This window comes from Tasmannia lanceolata, unplaced genomic scaffold (genome assembly GCF_043159265.1).
Source record: "Tasmannia lanceolata isolate RefF3 unplaced genomic scaffold, GAP_Taslan_0.1 ptg000003l, whole genome shotgun sequence".
In the NCBI taxonomy this organism is placed as follows: domain Eukaryota; kingdom Viridiplantae; phylum Streptophyta; class Magnoliopsida; order Canellales; family Winteraceae; genus Tasmannia; species Tasmannia lanceolata.
Window position 1 is genome coordinate 15,509,398 of NW_027518680.1, and position 18,094 is coordinate 15,527,491.

Below are 18,094 nucleotides of genomic sequence, written 5' to 3' on the forward strand. Positions count from 1 at the left end.
GTCACTTTACGAATGTCAAGTTTTCCTGTAAAAAATTAGACCCGGCCCGACCCGTGATAATTATCGCGTAGCGTAGGGTTTTTGAAAACCCGATAGTTTTTATACGCAAAGTGTCCGTGCGTGCAATACTCTATAATGAATAATGATATGGTAGCCCTTATAACCATGATCCTAGCCATTCATTTGTTAGGTCCTACTTTAAATAGGCCGTATTTATCATCTTTAGGGAAGAGATTACGCGCCTTGAAGCATCTCATTTTCTTCTATATCTCCAATACATTTTCTCCAACATATAGCACCATTATGATATAATCTTTTACTTTGTAGTGATGAGCCAAGATATGTTTGTCTCCTATTCCCACTGTACATGTGGTTTTATAGATGGAGAACTTGGACTATCCTATTGTTGTGGGTTCGACAATAAGAGGCCTGTAGTATGAAAACTGCATTGAGATCTGAAAATCTCTATAGTTCGATTAATGACCATGGAATATTAAAAACAAACCAATAAGCCACAATTAATTGACATAATTCATTTTCATACAAATAACCCATCAATGCATTTTTCTTTCATCACCTTCCATTTTTGGACCAATACAGATAATTCATATCAGGGGTGCGACTTTGGTCATGTTCAATAAAGTTGGGTTCACTTCATACCTAACCCAAGGGTTCACTCCATACCTAACCCAATAATTGTATACTCCAGACTTTACTTCACACTTTTCTAATTTTCTTTTAAGTGTTCTTACAGTTTCCAAAATGCTTTTATCAGCGAATTAGGAAAAGTCTTTAATAAAGTGTGGAGTGCCATTATTAAAGAAGGAAGTGTGGATGTCATTTTGATAACCTTATGGTTGTGTTAACCTTATGGTTGTGTTTGGATTGCTGGAATCAGGAATCACTTAACTAGAACCAAGTGAAATCAGAATAGGATGCTGATTCCAACGCCTCTTTAGGCAATCCAAATGCACCTCATATGGTTGTGTTTGGATCGCCAAAATCAAGAATCGGAATATGCATCTTATGTCAATTCCTATTCCAAATCTCCCGTCAATGGAATGAAAATAATTAAAATTTTAAGGAAATGATATATTGGCCTCCTCTTCTTCTTTGGCCACCCCATTCTAGCATATTTTTTAGCCTATGGCCACTCTCTTCACACCGCAAAGGGGTGGCCTGGGCAAGAAAGCAAGGGCCGAATGTATCCTTCTACAAAATTTAATTAAAAGTCCAATAAAATTTTCATCGGAAGAATTGGAGTAATATTTCTTGGGCCAGAAAACAGATTCTAGCATTTCCCGATTTAATTTTGCCTTTCTCATTTTCCGCCCCTCGATTCCATTCATTTTTTGAACTAAAGTCAGAAATCAGGCAGAATCAGAATAGGACCCCGATTCCAGCACCATCAACATAAATCCCGATAGACTTGTTGCTTAGGGGTGGAACTTGGGTTGGGTCGAGGCCAACCTGAACTTGACCCGAGGAACCATTTACTCAACCCAACCCGACCCGATCTGATTTCCAACCCGACCCAAGGAATGTTTTATTTTCCAAACCGAACCCGACCCGAGTTCAGCCCGACTTTTTAAGCTTACAAAAAAAAAAAAAGATTAAAAAAGTCGGGTTTCATTCGGGTCGGGCTGCCCAAGCCCTCAACACAAACCTGACCCGAACTCAACCTGGGTTGGGAAACCTGAACCCGAACCAAGCCAGACCTGACTTTTTTCTTTCTTTGATGGCATACACCACCCCATTTTAGGGCGGGACTAATCCCTATAGGTGCACGCAATCATCCGTAAACCACGCACATGTTAATATAGTGAAAATATTGGCAAGGATGAGTTTTTATATGGTGCCCGATCATCAAGTCCCTTGTGGGCAGTACCACGCCTGATGTTTGATCCAATGGCTCACTTTTTAAGATGTTGTTGTTGGATCAAACATCAAGGCGGGTACCTTTACCGTACCACCCACAAGGGACTTGACGGTCGGGCACCATATAATTTCTCGGCAAGTAAAATCATTTATACATGGGAAATGATATTTTCGCCTCATTTCTCAGCATTTTCATCACTTTTATTAATCTTTTCCTGAAAATGAATTCGTTTTCAAGAAAAATGAAACAAAAAGGACTGGACATGCTGTCATTTTTTAGAAAAAAAGACAAAAAAGGGATGGAAATACTGGATATATTAATAAGGGTTATTTACTGTTACATGCTGGACAGTTGAAAAAATGACAAGAAAATGTTGAGTTTTGAAAAAACACTAAGAAATGCTATTTTATTAAAAAATGACTTTTTAGGACGAAAATACCCCTAATCTTACTTTATCTTTCTCTTCTTTGTTTTTACACTTTATCTTTCCGGCGATAGAAGCCTTCTTCTCCGGCGAAACATCTTCATTTCTCCGGCATATGCTCATTTGTCTTGAGAGGTTAGAAGGAGTTCTCTAGAGACGCCACTTTCTCATTTTCTTTTTTTTCCTTTAAATATCCAAAATCTCATTATCTTTGTAAGTATTTCCCCTTTTCTAGTGGCTGTAGTCAAAATCAGTTGCCCAAAGAGCTTTCACTAGGCAAAAGGGTAGTGGACGCCAAAATGGTACTCGAAGCAAAATGTAAGTTAGGCAAAAATGATAGTCGAAGCCCAAAAAATGCTAGTTGAAGCCAAAAAAAAGTTACTCCAAGTCAAAAATGATAGTCGAATCCAAAAAATGATAGTCGAAGCAAAAAAAAATGATAGTCGAAGCCAACAAATATTTCTCGAAGCTAAAATATATTAGTTAAAGACGAAAAAAGTTCCAAATGTTACTGGAATTTAAAAGTTTTAGTCGCAGCCAAAAACATGTTAGTCAAAGCAAAAAAACCAGTTATTCGAAGCCTAAAAAAATTTAGTCGAAGCGAAAAACACAATGGTGAATGTTACAGGAAACACATTTTTCACTTCGACCAAGTAAATTTTGGCTTCGAATATCCTGTTTTGGCTTCGAGTACCTGTTTTTGCATTGAGAAGAAGAGGGGGAGATCTCGAAACCCTTCGACAAATTTTCTTTGGCTTCGACTAAATTTTTTAATTCCAGTAACATTCAGAACTCTTTTTGCCTTCGGTCAAGTAGATCTCGTTCAAATATCAGACAGTGGTAAACATCACCTACCTTGGACCGACCACTCTAGCAATCAAAACATGGTAGTTCTACAAATTCTAGCATAAAGATTTTGTCCTCTCTGAAAATAACTAATCATTTGATGTCCATTGGATAGCATGAAAATGATGAACATATGACTTTGCCATAGCATCTCTTTTACAAGTTTAGAAGTTAAGAGAGGTAGTGGAGTTTTCCATTAGCCATGGTAACACAACAAAAAATTGTCAAATGGGGTTTCTCAACATGTCCATAATCCAATTTCTCCTTCTCATCTTCCCATTCTATTTTATTCCTCTGCTCACATGACGATATAAACACTGATAGATCGGTGCTCTTGGCTTTCAAGAAAGGCATAGTTGTTGATCCTCAGAATCCCTCAGGACAAAGGAGCATCTGCTGCCAGAGAAATGAGATGTTTCGCCTGAGAAGAAGGCTTCTATTGCCGGAAAATCTCGTCGTTTCACACAAAATGCATCGGAGTAAAACCTAGAAATGAAAGAGTGTAAAACCTGCAAGTAAAAGAGTAAAATGGTAAAACCAATAAGAGAAAGATTAAAGTAAGTTGAGGGGTATTTTCGTCCCCAGCAACATTTCTTTCAATAAAACAACATTTCTTAGTGTTTTTTCAAAACTCAACATTTTCTCGTCATTTTTTCAACTCTCCAGCATGTAACAGTAAATAACCCTATTAATAATGTACACTGACACCCATGTTTGGTGATTGGGCTAATTGATTTGAGGGTTAAGATCGACTAATGTTTGATGATCAGGATAAATGCAATGGATCGGTTTTTGGGTCCCATATGGCGACTTAATTGTGACCATTGATCTTATAGAACATCGTAAAGTGACCCACGAGGTCTTGATCAAATACCAAACAAACATCCCATGCGTAATCTAACTACTATATATAAAGGCAAAATGAGGGGTTAATGTCTTCCACCATTTACCAAAAATTCCATCTATATCCCAGTTGTATTGTGCTTATTCTCTTCAATAAGACGTTATGATATTACCTACTTTCTTTAGGTAAAATCGTAATCTACATCTACATATATAAAGGCAAGATTATATAAAGGTAAAATGATGGGTTAATGTCTTCCACCCTTTGCCAAAAATTCCATCTATATCCCAGTTGTATTATGCATGTTCTCTTCAATAAGACGTTATGATATTACCTACTTTCTTTAGGGTAAAATCGTAATCTACATCTACATATATAAAGGCAAAATTTTGCGTTATTTTCTTCCACCCTTTGCCAAAAATTATGTATCCCACTTGTATTATGCATATTCTCTTGAATAAGACGTTATGATATTACCTACTTTCTTTAGGGTAGAATCGTAATCTACATACGAAAAGTACCGGTACCTGTCTATGACAATTACGGAAAAAAGTACCAAGAAGAGGTAAAGACATATGACAATGACGAAAAAACTACTTGACATTATTCATGCATGACACTGCAAAATATTGACGGATTCTGGGCACCTTAAGAGGAACAACAATTATGGAACCTCTATCGATTGGAGGGCTAGGATCAACCTATATCGATTGGAGGGCTAGGATCAACCTATGGAAATGATTTTATGGGCACAACCGATTGATGTTGTGTTCCATCACATGGACGGTTTGGATCAACCTATAACCCTCTATAGATCGAAGGATTCGGATCAACCGATGAAAATTATTTTTTCGGGCACCACCTATGTAGGCAGTGGCCCATCTAATGGACGGTTTGGATCATCCTATGGCATGGGCCATACCGTACATTTCATAAAGTGAGGAGTGCGATCATCAAAATATGGTGAGTAGTGCCATTACAAAATATGGTAGTGAGGACATCAACACTATATATAATTTGAAACCATCGTTGTTACTTGGATGTTCCCATGCGGGTCGGGTTCAACCTGAACCTGACGGGTTCAACATTGAAATAGTCTCCATAGTCCACAATAGACGGTTTGGATAATCCTATGGTGCGGGCCATACCGTACTTTAATAAAGTGAGGAGTGTGATCATCAAGATATAGTAGTGCGGATAACATTTTCCTTTATTAATTGTTAGTCCCTGTTTGGTTTGGATTTTGAGAACCGATTGTGAGTTAGAAACTAATTATTGGTGACTCACTATTGCTTCTCAAAATCCAAAGCAACCCGGCTTGAGTTGAGGTGGTCAACAATTGGTACCATATCTCAGTGACAGATTCATTGACATAGATGCAGTCCAATCTCTGCCAAAGGGGATAAAAAATCGGTCAATGCATTGGCAATGAATGATTGTGAAACTCTACTTTCTGGCAAAACTAAGAAGGTATATTTTATAGTTAACATTTACTTTCTTCTTAATTTGTCATCTTCATATTAACACATCGTTTAGTTATTTAGTGACTTGCCAATGAATGTCTCTCATACTTCTTTTTTTCTTTTGAAAATTTTACTTTTATTTATTTATACGCCAATATTTACATTTTCTCTTCGATTTATTTCTTTTTCTTTTATTTATATGCATCCATCTAAGAAATAAGCTCTCAACTTTATTGTAGGTTCATTAATATAAATTTCCTTTGTGAAGTCTTCTTAATCACATTGTCTTACGGTTTACTTATGCTAAATGTTTGTACCAATTCACATGCCAAATGGTCTTTATCATAAAAAAATTTCATTTGTGCGTATGCCTATCTAAATGCATAGAGTTCACTTCTGTAGGTTTTACAGCTATTTTTAGGCCATTACTTAATTTGTGGTCATTCTTACACGATTTTTACTAGTATAAAAGGATATAAAAATCAATGTTATGGATTTTCTTCGGACACAATTCTTGATGGAAGAAAGGGCTAGGATCATCCAGACAAGGTTTATGACAAAAATACCCCTATGTCTCTGGCAAAATGACACAGCTAAGATACCCCCATGTTTATGGCAAAATGACAAAGCTAAGATACCCCTATGTTTCTGACAAAATGACAAAACTACCCATTTAGGTACACATGCCAATGTTAAGACTAGGGTTTGGGTTTTTGGGACAACCCTAAACTAAGTAGTTCTTACACATGGCAAATGTTAGGACTTGAGTACAAAAATAAATAAACATAAATAACTAGTGTTTCACGACCAAAAATATCCCTATTTTGTCTGAAAATGACAAAGGTACCCCATTTTGGTACAAATGGTAATGTGAGGACAAGTGTTTGGGACAGCACTAAACCAAGCAGTTCTTGACATCATTCTATATGTGTGGACCCCGATCCGAGAGAGGTGGGGGGATGGGCCCCCAGACGAGTCTCTGGATCATCTACGTGAAGGAGAGCTCCACCAAGGAACTCTCGAAGGAGTGCCCCTCACAGCATGAGTGGCGATGTAAAGTGAGATACCTCTCGATTCGGGGGGACTAGCCCGGATTCGAGGCGTACCTTAAACAAAGAAAGAGTCGACATCTAAGGAAGTAGGCCCTGGATCCCATGTTGTGCTCTGTCACAATAGATAACCAGAGATATAAAAGGTCCGTGCCTGATGACGAATGGGAAAGGGGTTAGGCGCCCCCAATTCGCCCAAGTGTAAGCACCTGGTCTCTTATGCCATTTATTATTAACTTTGAAGAGTTTTTGGCGAAAATCATGTGAAATGGGAACGAATATCCCCGAGATAACGTCTAGCTAATCATGCATGTCTCGGAGATGAATAAGAAGCACACACAAAAGAAATGAAAGACATGTCACCTAAGAATAGCTAGGTTATGAGTGTCATGCCTAATTGGTGTCTAAGTTCTGAGGGGCAAACACATGCATGCTAAAGCTAAAGGTATAGGGTCGGTACATGAAAGTAAGAAAACACGGCAAAACATACAATATGACAAACCCTAGACTCTAATGCGATACTTGACTCGGACCAAGATGGCCATCCATCCTGGCTGCACTACGTATCCCGGCCTCGGGAAGAATCAGAGTCAACGTAGTTCGGCGACCTATGCTAAACTACCATGCCTAACCCTCTAGGACCGCTATCCAAGACTCGATCAACTAGACCTGACCAGTTTTTAAAGCTTCTTGCGCCATTACTTAAATTCAAGTGAATGGTAATTTCTAGGACTCCCTATATGCCCTAACTAATGCAAACAGACCCTACACCCTATGTGTGACTAGGCTGTGCGTCCTAAGGAAAACCATGGGCTATCTAAGTGCGTTCTAGTCTAACCATCGGATTGACTAAGTGTCTAGCCGACCACGACTCAAGGCCTCCTAACTCTAAAGACACTCACACGACCAGACACGGAAAAGCAACACAATCAGGACAGACTCCTAACTCTATGACACCCCAAACGTCTAGGACAGACTCCTAACTCTATGGGAAGATCTTTTGAAAATGATTTGCAATGTTATTTTGAAGAATTTTTGTATTTTTAGAAGGTTTGAAAGATTTTGAAGCTTATAGAAGTTTTTGAAGTTGTGAAACTTGTGACTGAACTCAGGATGCCAGCTGCAAGCCTGAGCTGCCTACGTACCCCTCAGCTAGGGATCAAGCCATCCGTAGTTCGGATCGGATTTTCCTAACTACACTCTTAATGACTCAAGATTTTTGAGATTTTTTGTTTTTTCAGATGTTTTTTTTTATGTTTTTGACTCAAGAGGATAGAATCTTACCATCATAAGGGTAGGATAGACTCCAGATATCCCGCAAAGGTTGGACAGCATCCTATACTCTGCGGGGGAAATAAACAGAATCACGACTCTGCAAGGGTTGGACAGCATCATATACCTTGCAGGAGCGGATAAAATCACACGACTTGATGAGAAGTTTGATAGAATCCTAACCCCTATGATGATAGGACAGACTCCTGAAAGACTGAAGGACTGACTCCTATGCTGAAGACTGACTCTGAAAGATGGAAGGACGGAATCCTAAACTTTATGAAGGGATATGACAGAATCCGAAACTCTACAAGGGTAGGACAGACTCCCAAACCCTAGGATGGTAGGACAGACTCCTAAACTCTCTAGGACAGACTCTAAAGAGGAAGAAATCCCTTAACCTGCAAAAAATCTAAGGCAGGAAGGGAAGGGGTTGGCTCAAGAAGCATTCCGTCATAGCCTCATGAATACCAATTTTCAAAAGGCACGCATCAGGGGAATGGTTCTCACCATCCACTTTCGATCATTGAGACTTAAACCCTGAAATATAACCCCAAATGCCTAACCCTGCATGGAGAATTAGCCCCCTAAATTGGGTAGCCACAACAACCCAACTCACTTTCTTATGCAAAGGAGACATAGAAGTTGCCACAACACAAGCATTCCAACTGATTGACCAAATTTAAACAATTACTAGGATCGAATAATCAAAGCAACAACAGGGGACATGGGGCTGGTGACACAAGGATTTGAGTTGATAATCCATGACTATGAAGACAGGTAATGAATGCCTTAACTTTGAATAGCAAAAGATGTGGGTGCTTATGAAATGGCTTAATCTTGCTCTCTTTTGCTCTTCGGGAAATTTAAACCTTAAGCTAGAGGTGAAAGGATACAACTCCTCTAACACACTCAACCGAAGAAATGGAGGACCATGACCAATCCGATGTGGAAAAGAGATGTTCCGACACTACCATGCTTTGAATATTGGATACTTTCAAGTTTTGGCGCGTACAAACTGAGGGAAAAAGAGAAACAACCAACTTGGTTTCAAAACTTAGGGGTTACATCACCCCCAGAATCTGATGGGAATTAAATCCTCAATTGAAATTCCATAACCAGGGCGGGAAACAGACTAAAGCAGACTAGATTCCAACATATCACGCTTTTATCGGGATGCAAAGAGTCAAGGCTCACTAAGGCTCCATGCCTCAAGTCAATTCAATAAGCTTCAACTCAATTCAATGGAAGAAGGAATGCCTATAAATCCAAGCAGCTCGACATAGGGACAGATCCAATGAAATGATGACTATTTGATTCGCTAGTCACGCCCGGCAATGATACCTACTCAATCAATTTTCCCAAACAGGAGGACATGTGAAATGTCCTAACATCAACATGCTAGCTGCTTTCAAAAGAACTGATCAACTTCATGCCAGGAAAATAATGAAAGTATTTGGGATCTTATGGTGATGATGAAGCCATCAGTGAGCTAAGGGATAAATCACAGGAGAAGATAACATATGCCTATTAAGATAATTGATAGATGTCTTGGGTATGAGTAGAACAACTTTGGATATTAGATGATCCGATCATGTTAAAAGAGCTTTAGGAAATGAAAGTAATGGAGTTGGTCCACACAAAAACAAAGTAATTCACCTAATAAAATTCTTTACACAATGAGAATGCCATGGCCATGTCGTTGCAATTGCGACTTCACACTCATCAAAATCAGAAACCGAACAAAATCAAAGTAGAGAACGATGCTATTTGAAACAAGATTAAGGGAACTGAATCCAAATTAGTAAAAGCCCCACATCCAAATTTGGAAAACCAAACAGGAACTTGAATTTTAAAGGCAAGACATCACAATCTAATGCATGAACATTAAAGGGGAGTGAAAATGAGGAATGTTACCTCCTACCTGAACCCTTCTTCTTCGATGATAATTCCGTAAAACAAGGTTGCCTCTTCTCCAAATCTGGTGGTGGCTAGTACGACTCCTCTGTTTCGCTCTTCTTCTAATCTCAAAATGAAAGGAAGAGAGATGGGGTCTAGTTTCAATGGAGATGAAGAAGAGAGCACAGATGAGAATGGCCATGGATCTCAGGTGACCGGAGATGTGTGAACTCCGACAAGATCACCGGAATTGGGGTTAAATGAGACCAATGGTAGGGGAGTGGCAGGCGAAAATGGTCATGTGAGGTGGCGTTTCCATGGAGGAAGGTGGAGGTAGTGGCGGCCATGGAGGAGGAGGAGAAGGGCGACTGGGTTCCGGTGGGTTTCCTTTCCTGGGATTTATGGGTTTGGGCTTTGCTAGATGTGGGTTTTGATGGGGGAGATGGGCTTCGGATGAGGAGATGGTGGTCGGAGTAAAATGGTTTTCGAAAATGGGTTTTGGGGTACGGTGGTTGAGATTTGGTGGTGAAGTTTGGGAGGTGGTAGAAAGGGGTTGATGACAGAGGAGGTGAAAAATGGGTGAATAGATGTAGGGAAATAGGGTTTTGAGCTCCGGCGGATTGCCGGAATTAATGGAGATTGGGGGAGGGTTGTGATAGAGATGGGATGGGATGGGATGGTGGTGGTGGTGGTGGTGGTGGAGAAGATGGGTGCGTGCCGGTGGCAAGGGAGATGGCCGGAGAAGATGGAGAGGTTGTGGAGGTGGAGGTGGTCGGTGATGGTGGCTTGCCGGAGATGAGGCCGGAGGAAGGAAAGATGGTCGGCGGCTCCTTCTCTTCTTCTACTCCTTGTAACGAAGAAAATGGGCCACCCCCTCTCTAAAGCCCTAATTCGATGCATATATAAAGGAGAATGAAAATCCCCCCCCCCCCCATGGACAGCCCCATAGTTTGATTTATGACCGCTCTTTTATCTATAAAAGGGGGGCCCCAGGTAGAAGATAGGGCAAAAATTCTCTTCTCTTCAAATGATCCTAACCCTCTAATTCGATCCAAATGCCAATAGGGGTTGCTTACACCTTAAGTGATATCATAATTCCAAAATTGCCCTTATAAAGATAGCAAACCCCCTTTTCGCCCTGAATAAGGAAAATGGTATCAACACTCCAAATTTTGATATTTGCACAACTCAACTTGTCTTTTTGGCAAAATTTTGTCCGATTTGCGCGAAATTTTGCGAGTACATTCCCTGGAACGATAACGATTTTTCGAGATCCCTGTACGCACCAATGAGCAAGGTAAGCTTATAAAAAACTCGGGTTACTTGAATATTCGGGTTTCTTTTTCGGTAATTTATTCGATTTTGGAATTTTTAGGGTCCGGTCAAAATGGGGTGTCTACAATATGTGCCTCCGCCCCTGGAGAGAGGCGTAGGGCAATGGGGGGGGAGGAGAGAGATTTGAGAGGGCACAATTGAGATAAGCTTGATAATTGGCTAAAAATCAGGAAAAAGTTGATCTTATTTTCAGTGGAATTTTTGTTTCTTGATTGTTAGTCACTTCTCATCACTTGGAGACACCAGTTCTCCATTTCACCCTCATCTCCACTTGGAGACACCGTTTCATGGTAAAAAAAAAATCCATGGTAGCCAAGTGCTCCCTTTGAATTTTTATATAAAAATTATAGGGAAGTGGCCTTTTTTTTTTCACTTGGGACAGCCAACAGCAGTGTATCTATGATTGCATAGGGGCTGTGCTGAAGTCCTTCAAGTGGGAAGAATTCCAGGGGCTTGATTGCCATGTACACTGCAACTGGCTGTCCCATATACAGAAAATGAGCGAATTTACCATTTCCCAATTTATACTTAGCAAGTGCTAAAACACTTTAGCCGTGACAAAGGTTGCCACCCTAACGTTCGAATTGCCCGTCATTTTATCATTTTCCAAAGGTTTAAATCAACTTGGTGTGCTCAAATGACATGACAACCCAATTTCCCCTCCTTATATACGAGAAAATGGTGAGATAGAAACATCTATAGATCGGAGGGTTATGATCATCCTATGGAGATGATTTAGACCGCAGGGTGCAGGCTATTAACATTGTAGCCCAACAAAAGAACAGTTTGAATCATCCTATGAAGTGAATCTGCTATATTTTAAAAAAAATACTTGACATCAGGGATACACACCATATAAAATGTAAAAATATACACCCTATGCACAATTATGATCCAAAGATGTATGCTTTTATGACAAAGTCCTTAATTATGAGGGATGATACTTCAAACTGTGCAATACTCTTGCTCACTTACACAAAGCTTACTCTAAAAAAATTGAAACCATATGCAATGGTCCTATCATGGGGCCCATGCATCCATGACCGATATCCAGCCCTTCATCAACTCTCTATCCGCAAGATCAATGCTTATGTGGTGGCTGGCCGTGCACCCTCCAGCCCAAAAATACAGCGGGTCCCATTTTGTTTGGCTGAACTAAACCGTTCATTTGTTGGGCCCTGTTGTAGATCGGGTGTGCCCCAAAATTCTTTTCCTCCACAAATCTAAGGGCTAAGATCATCCTACAGAGAAGATTTTCGGGGCACACACTATCTACAACACGGCCCAATAAATGTACGGTTTGGATCTCCCAAACAATGTGGGGCCCATTGTATCATTGGGCTGCACCATATAATTTCTTGCAAGAAAAGAAAAGCAGAAATCAACTAAGGCATGTTCTTTAAAGCTTCTCCGAAATGCTTCTACTATTTTCTGTATGCGGTGAATGAAAAAAAAGAAGAGAAGCCCGTTCCGCAACCCCGACCCATTCAGCCCAAAATTGGGATGTCAAGTGCATGCCTCTAGACTATGTAATAATAATACATTACAAAAATATTTTTGCTATCCATGTGATGTAACTAGATGTACTGTATTTAATTTCTTACATATATTTTATAACAATATGAATTAAAAACTAATGAAATCTTTTAAAAACGGTTAACTACTAAACCAAAAGAAAGAAAACCCAATTATCCATACAGCCACCTACTTTTAACACCTCCCCTCTCTCATATAATTTATACAAAATTAGTCATGAGCCCTTGTATGTTAATATCTGTGAAATTATTTGGTGTCCCCACATAACAACCCTTAATCAAGGCATGACAACCTTCATTTGGTTGCAAGTAAAAAAAAAATTCCATTGATTTGTCGAGACAAGGGAGGGGACAAACATTGATTAGACAGGGGTGTCATTATGAGTGGAGAGAGAGGGAAGAGAGAGAGAGAGCACCGTTCCCTAGAAAATTACATGGGAGACTTCCAAGGTAATGTTGATGTCACCTCCCTTTTTCCACAAAAATCCAATGGATTTTTGTTTTTAACTAGCAACCAAACGAAGCAATATTTGATCTAATTACAGCCTCTTAAAAAGTCAGCTGTCGTCTGATCAAATATCAACGGCGGCACTCTGATTATGATAAAGAAAGTTCAGCATTATGCTTTAGCCAAATGTACGTGATCAAGCCCGTTGATTTGCTGGACGGTCACAAGTCAAGCCTATTGTCTGTGGTCCCACAGTGATTAGATGATCCTAACCCTTCATCATATGGCGACTTCTACTTGTTGGTGGGACATCCGATCTGTTCCAACTATGTGGGTCATGGTCAGCCATTAGTTCAACCAGACTACATTTAATTAGAATTATGGTTAGATGATCCTGAAATCTTAATCAAAAGATTTCTTTGGGGACTGCCAACAGAAGCTAATTGGCAAGGCTTCAATTCTCCAAATCTTTAGATCTATTTAACAAATCTTCCCATTTTCCATATGGTTACTGTCGTGAAAGTTTTGGTTCTTGTTCTGAAACGTCTGATATTTGTAAAGATGGAAATTCTTGAGGTGTAAATTTCCATCATGGCTTAGCCCTCATATGGGCCTATATTTTGGCACAATTAGCTAACCATGCAACACTACATTGAAAATGTTGGGTATATGATATAACCCATGTATGTTCTAATATAAGCCCAATAAGATAATGGACCGGTGTAGTGGGCCTACATGGGCTAGAGTCCATTAACAAGTTATTAACTCTAGTATATCTCTATATATAGGGATTGGAGGCAACAAACTTGGTATTCCAAATTAGATACCTTGGGTGTAATGCTTCAAGCACTCTTTGCTTGAAAATGTGATTTTACCACCAATTCTTTCATTGACTTGCACTTGATTTAGCTACCCTTCAACTTGAAAAAATAATCACTCTTTTTTTTAGAAGGAGAGAGAGATAGGATTTTGTCTTCATATTATGGCATGCCATTAGGAGTGGTAGGAAAAAGAACCAAATGGCATATACTTAAGAAGGGAACTGTTGGGTAGGATTAAATAATATTAAATGCCTGGCCAAAAAAAGACAAGCCAATGGAGAATACAATCAGTTTATAAGCATGGCTGTACATGATTCATTTCACTATTTTTGTCTGAAATACCTCAATCCATAGAGAAAACATAAGATTCCCTTTGGACAGTTAATCATAATTAAATATTGCCAAATCCCATCATCATCCTCCATTATTCAATGATGTGATCTTATTTTTTTAACATGTGGGTCGAAGCTTAACTCTCACCTTTTTCCTGTTGGCATGAGGTTGCATGTTACCCATTTGAGTAATTCCACTGTCCAAATCATATGGGCAACTAGTCTTTGTCTGAACAGCACAAACCCAGATGTCAATTTGGACAAACCCTACTAAAAAAAACCCATATGTGTAGGACCCTCACATAGTGCCATGAAAAAACATGAAGAAAAACAAGCATGTAACTCTATTGATTTCTCTGCAAAAACATGAAAATCTGTTCGAAGTTTCCAAACTGACAAAAAAACATGCACATGATCCCCTGCAGGTTTTTTCATTGGGGCTCTGTTTCTTTCAACATAAGATGCGCGTAAAACTTGTTTTACGGCCGGTTTTAAGTGGAAAAGCAAACAAATTTTACTCCCATTTGTAAGTGGAAAAAATGGACGTAAAATTTGTTTTACCCCCATTTTTTTTTACGACATAGGACCCACCCCAATTTTTATGGCGTGACTGTTCCCTACGGATGTAGCACAATCACCCGTAAACCACGCGCATTGGGTAAGCCCGGGGGATTCGAACTCACATAATGGGGAGCATACCCATGGCTTTAAGCCAAAGAGCGACACCCGTACAAATAGACCTTTATTCATGTATATTTCATTTTCAAGAGAATCAACATTCAAATACATGAAACCCCATATGAGACTTGGTCATTTCTCAAAGTTCCCCAGTGAAAACTCCCCCCCCCCCCCCCCCCCCCCATTGGGCCCTCCCGTAAATGTTTTCTTTGTCACATTATCAAGAACTTCAATGCATGATGTTTGCATACAAATCAAAGCATTGGAAAAAAGTGAAGTCCCCAAATGATTATCTTAAAACCATTGATTTGGTCAAAACTCAGAAACCCACACCCTTGAACAATTCCTTCAATAGTGTATACCTAATTGAAAAGACTAGATTACGCCTCCACACGCATCTTGGCACAGGGTTCAGCCTATAGTTAGGGAGGGAAGGCACAAAAAATAGACATAAGCCCGGAGAAAAATTTCCGGAATGCTTTTAATTTTAAGTTATCTTTTAATAAAGAAACATAACTATATAGATAATATTTACAAAAATTATAATAAATATGCATAACGATACTTGTGTATGCATTATTTTTCACGTACGAAGGTTATCGATCGTACTAATGAACTTAATACAAAGTAATTTACTAAGTCACAGAACTCATCATATTTATGAATTTTGGTTTCTTGAAATATAGCTTAAAGATAGAGCCTGAATGTGATTGAAAACTAACATGATACATTATAAAAATGGAAGTGTGGTTTTTCTTTTTAGAGTTGACTATCTAATTCACCATATGAGAAAATGACTGATTTCCTAGGCCTCTTACGGGTCATATGACATTAAAATGTTCTCTGCTACATAATTTGGTAAAGTTTGGGAGGTCTTAAAATTGGGAAAAAGGTTTCTGAGGTATCGCTCACCGTGAGCAGCCCTCTGGATACCCCATTTTTCATGGTTGGTTGAGTCATCCAACCCATTGGTTATGTAGGTTATAGGTAGGATTAGGGCTATGGTTAGGGCTAGGGTTATGAGTTATGGTTATGGTTATGATTAGTAGAGGTTTTCAAATGGATGGCTGCAAATTAAACTCCTATAAATCGAATGGTTAGGATTTTGGTATGGAGGTGGTTTCTTAGGGACACACTATCTATGTGAGGTCCTATAAAATGAATGGGTAGGATGAGTCAAACAACATGCAGGTGGTGTTTTATAGAGGGCTGCTCACCAGGAGCAGCCCTCTTCAAAATAGTTGTCTATATTTATGAAAGGAGCTTCCTGGTGAGCGATACCACAAAAAGCTTTTGCCCCTTAAAATTTGAACTTTTATAAAATAGTTGTCTATATTTATGAAAGGAGCTTCCTAAATGGAAGCAATGAGTTTTTGGGATCTAGGAAGCTCCTTTACACTAACCTTTGATATTCATACAAACATGTTTTGATAATTGCACTAACCATGTCTTTTATTACTTAACCAGCTGTTAAAGGGTTATTACACCTTCCAAAAAAGCTCTCAAAAGCCAGTTAAAAAATAGACAAGGTGAGTTAGTGCAATTATCAAAATATGGTTGTGCCAATATCATTAGCCATCTTCAAAATATTGGATATGCTGTTTAAGTATTGTTTTCAAGAATATAGTTTCTTATTTGGGAAATAGATTTCGTACTCTGGTACCATTAGGGGTGTCAACGGGTCGGATCTACTATGCCTTTATCATGATCCGCTCAAATCCCTTATTGGTCGGATCCTTTTAGGAGTGATTTTTAGATTCTACATTTTGAGTGAGTCCCGATCCATTTTGAGTCTGACCGTCCATCAGAGTGATCTGGGTCCTACTTACATTATACACAGTTTAAGGCTTATGATTAAAGGATGAAGAAGAAAGTGAGGCAAAGAGGAGAATAAGTAAAGCAAAAAAAATAAAATAAAAGGAAAGGGAGATGATTTTTTCACCACCTTGTAGGATTAGGCGCCCTCCTGTCAACGTGATTTGATGTCAAAAATGTTAAGTTTGCCCACAATTCACATTAAAAGAGGGTGCATAATCATACAGGGGTGAAAAAATCATCTCCCAAAGGAAAATGATATTTGTCATTTTGAGTATGTCTGCTAGGGCTGCAATAGGGTCGGGTTTTTCAAAACCCTAGCCCAATCCTGGATCCCATTATCTCGGCCCTGACCCGCCCTGACCCTGAGTCAAGGCCGAAAAACCTCAACCCATGGCCCGCCCTACAGGGCTCAGTGCTGGCCCTAGCCCGCCCTGATTGGCCCTGATTGGGCAGGGCCGGGCCGGCCCTAATTGACCCTAGTGCAAATACCTGTTAAGAGTGACAAATATAAAGCAAACACTTATCATATAGAATAAAATGATCAATAAACAGAGAAAGAGAACAAAATAAGACAATATGAATTCAACAACATGACGGGCAACAGAGACAATTAATAATAATAATCTAAAGAAACACCAATCCAAGATAATAGGAAATATTAGCAAAAGAAACATGCATAGATGGTTCAATTCTATAATAGAAAACTTAGGGTCGGCCGGGTCAGGGTACCCGAGGCATTAACCCATAACCCGACTCGACCTGAGTCAGGGTCTAAAAAAATGAACCCTGACCCGCCCTCAGGGTTGGAAAATCTAGTCCTGACCCTGTTCGGGCTCAGAGCAGTTCAGGACTGACAGGGCCAAACTTGCACCCCTAATGTCTGCTACGTTTGGTTGCTTGGACTGGCCCAGAGAGTAGTGGAATAGGAAGTTAGAGAAGAGACAAGAATTTTGATTTGCCTAGAATTACCTCAAAAAATTGTGTAGTAAAGTTTGGTTGCGCGGCAAATAATGGGAGAGTAGGAGAAAAAGTTGGGGGTGTCATTACCAATATATGGAGAGAAGAGAGAGACAGAAGATAGAGATAGAGAGAGAGCATCATTCCCTAGAAGTTCAACCATAATTCTTTGCTTTTGGAATAAGGGGACAAGAAAGAGACAAGAAATCATTACATGAGAGAAATCCAAGGGAATCAATGGGAGTCCAATGCATTTTGGCAACCAAACCTGGAATAGCATGCCAAATCCAAACCAAATTCCGATGGCTGCCGAGCTTTTGTGCAACCAAACGAAGTTCAAATTATCCCTTGCGAATATACATAAATGAACGAAAATGTGAGGCTACTGATATTGGCACTACCATGTGTTGATGATTGCACCAACTAGCCTTTTTTTACTTAACTAGCTGTCAAAGATTATTACAATTCCCAAAAGTTCCTTAAAGCCAAATTAA